The 3871-nt window shown below is 32.8% G+C and overlaps 1 long non-coding RNA gene across 1 annotated transcript; it reads left to right on the top strand.

Moving 5' to 3' along the window:
• Positions 1-2056, top strand: LOC136274401 (uncharacterized). The gene is made up of 3 exons (XR_010712719.1): positions 1-777; positions 1565-1610; positions 1819-2056. It is a non-coding gene; the product is annotated as an uncharacterized lncRNA (long non-coding RNA).
• Positions 2057-3871: the final 1815 nt, after the last annotated feature.

The following is a 3871-nucleotide window of genomic DNA, read 5'->3' as shown; positions in this document are numbered from 1 at the left end:
AGGTGTCACAGAAAACAACCCATTGATCGGCAGTTATAATGAAAGCATGAAGTGTTTTACGTGTGTGTAAACATAAACTCACACAGAGACAAGGTTAAGATATTGATGAATTATTGAACAGTAAATTATATCATAAACATAAAGAAAACACACAAACAATATCCCTCTGTCTTGTTGAAAGAGGGCCAGGCAAATACACAAACAATACATCGCCTGCATTTCTAAATCAGAATCTATACGGTAGAAGCAAACCAAGAACTATTTTTCCATACTGTAGTTCATGTAACTCATGTTTGGTAAAGAAACTGAATATCCTAAAATACAAAAAAGGAGTTTTTCCTGCTGTTTGCATTTCAACTGTTTAGAAAAATGATGTGAAGATTTAAAATATGTAAAATTCAGAAAATTTTAATCCAGGATTATGAATAATATTCACCGTTTCCTGTGCGAACAGAATATATATAGTGCTTCCAATTTTTGTGATATTTCTTTTGATTGTCTGCGCAAGAGTTGGATATTCCACTGAAGTGAATTTTCAGCCATATTGTAATTTATCACAATACAATGTACCACCGTCCTTTCTTGAATCATCGTATTCCTACAAGTGTGGTGGTGTTAATGTTGACACTTACACTTGTAATCCGGGGACTTCTCAATGTCTGGAGAGGGTGTGTCATATCACCAGTGAATGGGACGGACTGTTGCGTCATTCGTTTATTACGTCTACAGACTTTGGCGTCATTAACAGTCTTAACAGAAGGCGGTCTTCCTGCATAGGTTGGTGCTGTAAAACTTAACAATATTTTATATTCTCACAAGAATAGAATTTTAGTCTGTTCTCCAGTATATTAAAATTTCATATTCTCAAAAGAATAAAAATTTTATCTGTTCTCCAGTAGATTAAAAATTTCATATTCTCAAAAGAATAAAATTTTATCTGTTCCCCAGTAGATTAAAAATTTCATATTCTCAAAAGAATAAAATTTTAGTCTGTTCTCCAGTAGATTCAAAATTTCATATTCTCAAAAGAATAAAATTTTAGTCTGTTCTCCTGTAGATTAAATAATAAAAACCACATTGTCAATATATAAATACAGGCATACTAGTCAATTGTCTTATCAGAACTTCACAATATTTGGGGTTTTTTTCTTCCAAGATTGAAGACTTTTGCATAATGATTTAGATATATCAAATGATGAGTTTTTGGTATTCTTTTGTTCAAAATATTCAGTTAAAAGTCTTCAAACAATCTTTTTTTTTCTGAATGTAAAAATTATAGGGGAGAATAATGCCATAGCATTTTTCCATTTACACGTGAACACGCCCATGTAGAAAAACATGTATAATTTTAATCAGAACATATGTATTTGTTTGATTTATAAACAAAACCTAACAAATAAAAATCAAAAGTTGTCATAATGCGTATTTTTATTGTAATGATCAAAAAGTCAGGCGGTGGTAAAATATGTTTATTTACAGAAACCTAACTTGAGGCCTGACAGGAATGTTTGACAGGAATCCGGTACTCTCAGTACTTTGATGACAGTGCATTTTTGTTTTTCAGCTTTACATCAACTGGATGACAGTTTTGTCACAGAAGGTCAAATTACGTAAGTCTTCGATGCCTATTATATAGGTCGTCTCTTCAGAAACCAGTAAAATAATAAATTTTTAAAACGTTGACTATGTTTTGAACATATGGTGTACTTTATTACATATTGCATCCAAAGTGTTCAATATCGATCATCATACAACTCAATAAATGTAATTAAATGCCATAACGTTTCATTCCGTTATTTTGTGTTTTTGTCTCGCCAGGTCTGGCTCCGTACAGGCGTTAGCTATGGGAGGAATGTTCGGGATTATCATCATAGCCATCACGTGCTTCATGGTCTATGTGTTATGTCGTCATACGTGACGCAACATGAAACATATGACCAACCATTTATCTTTAACCTCTAACCATAGTCATTAAAATTCTTGAATCAACAATTGAAGTTAAGATGACCTGTAAAATAGTAGATGGTTTTAATGTGTGTAAGGCATACAAATTGGTGTCATTGTCATAAAAAGAATAAAATAAATACGCAATCTTTTCTTTCTTTTTAGACATCGGACTCTTGATAATTTTAAAGTAGTTAATTAAAGAGGCGACTTGTGCGAATCTAATGGGGGTCCGGACCCCTACCTTGGAAAACTATATATATGTATTTAATTCATTGAAAATCCTCCTTGAAAAGACAATCATCCATCGGAACCCCACCGCATGAACTTTATAGAAATATTTAGTTTAACGTTAGATATTTTACCTTACCATGCAAACGGAAACTTCTGCTCTGTATCACTGAAGATGTTATACGTGCTTCTTGCGAAGCCTTGCTATGATTATAAAATGATACTGTTGTTTACTTATTTTCAATATAAAGTAGAAAATTAATATTTTCTTAAATAAAAAAAGTACTGCCACACCTCTCTCTCTCTCTCTCTCTCTCTCTCTCTCTCTCTCTCTCTCTCTCTCTCTCTCTGTGATAATAATTTGCACCCTTATTTTTGATATGATTCTAACTATCTTTCACCTTATTTTTAAAGCTCTTAAAAAACTTTAATTTGGGGGGGGGGGGGGGGCAAAAAAATGCATAAAACCACACATAGTTCTTTGATATGAATTAATAAAACAAAGCAATACAGTGAAAGTGACCAATAAATTCACTTGAGTTGTTCTGGCAAACATTTCTGCGAAATATGTAGAAATACAGGATTGCTTTAGAAGTCATCAGTGGTCTCAAATCCATCCCCCCCCCCCCCGTTTAAAAAAAATACATTAAGTAATAATATGTTTTACGGTGTGACCGTTGGGGCGAGCGCAGAAGGAGCCACACATCTGTCATCATTGTTAAATGCAACCCGTGGACTTAACCAAACCAAAAAACTTTGGCTTTGTCTCGAAAACTTTTACCACCGCAAGGAACCGGAAGATATCAAACTTTTATTCCAATGGTCCTTTCCTAGGCTTAAATACACTTAAACAAAAAACTATAGCTACCACTGAGCATTAATAAAATGTTAAACAGACTTATTAAAATATTTTGATAAACACAAAGCCGTTTTTTTTTTATCTCTTCTTTACCTTTTAATAATGATCATTGAAATCAATAAATTGTGTGTCTGTGTTATATCTCATTTTGTTCCTTGTTGTTACCGGTGTTTTAATTATTTTCCTCTGAGACATCAATTTTGTTTTTAATCTTTTCAATTTTTGTACGCTATATAAGCGTTGTAGACATATGTGCCCTCCCCCTTTTTTAGTGTGTGATATCCAATATTATTGAAAGGTTTGACCACATATGCAAGCCAACTATAACAAATACATGTTGATATTTTAACAGTTTAAATTTTTTTCTTTTATTCATTCATTACAAAATGACGTGGCTACACGTAGATCTAATAACGATTAGACTTTTCTTTTTTAATAATTTTTGTCACCTACCTAACGTATAACAATGATTGGATCAATATGACAATAAATATAGCATGGAAATTGCATATGTATTTACTGAGCAAAAAAAATCATCAAAACAAAACTAATCAGCCACCGTTAATAGGGAGCATAGTATCAGTATTAACGGTGACTCCCTACTGAGTACTTCCTACACGTTACATTCAGTACAGATGCTTGATCCACCTCTAAATGTAACGCGGGAATATTAAACGCGAGATCACTGTGACGTCATACTTAACGTTTTGCGCTCGACAGTTTTCGTAAATTGTCGGACAAAATCGGGGAAAGAAATGACGTCATAGGTACAGTTTTTTACGTAAGCATATGTGTTGTTTACTTTAATGTTTTTTAAAAGGATTTTTTATTGTTAAA

Source organism: Magallana gigas, chromosome 1, assembly GCF_963853765.1.
Source record: "Magallana gigas chromosome 1, xbMagGiga1.1, whole genome shotgun sequence".
Classification (NCBI taxonomy): domain Eukaryota; kingdom Metazoa; phylum Mollusca; class Bivalvia; order Ostreida; family Ostreidae; genus Magallana; species Magallana gigas.
Note: the sequence above shows the minus strand (reverse complement) of the source record. Positions and strands in the feature narration are given on the sequence as shown.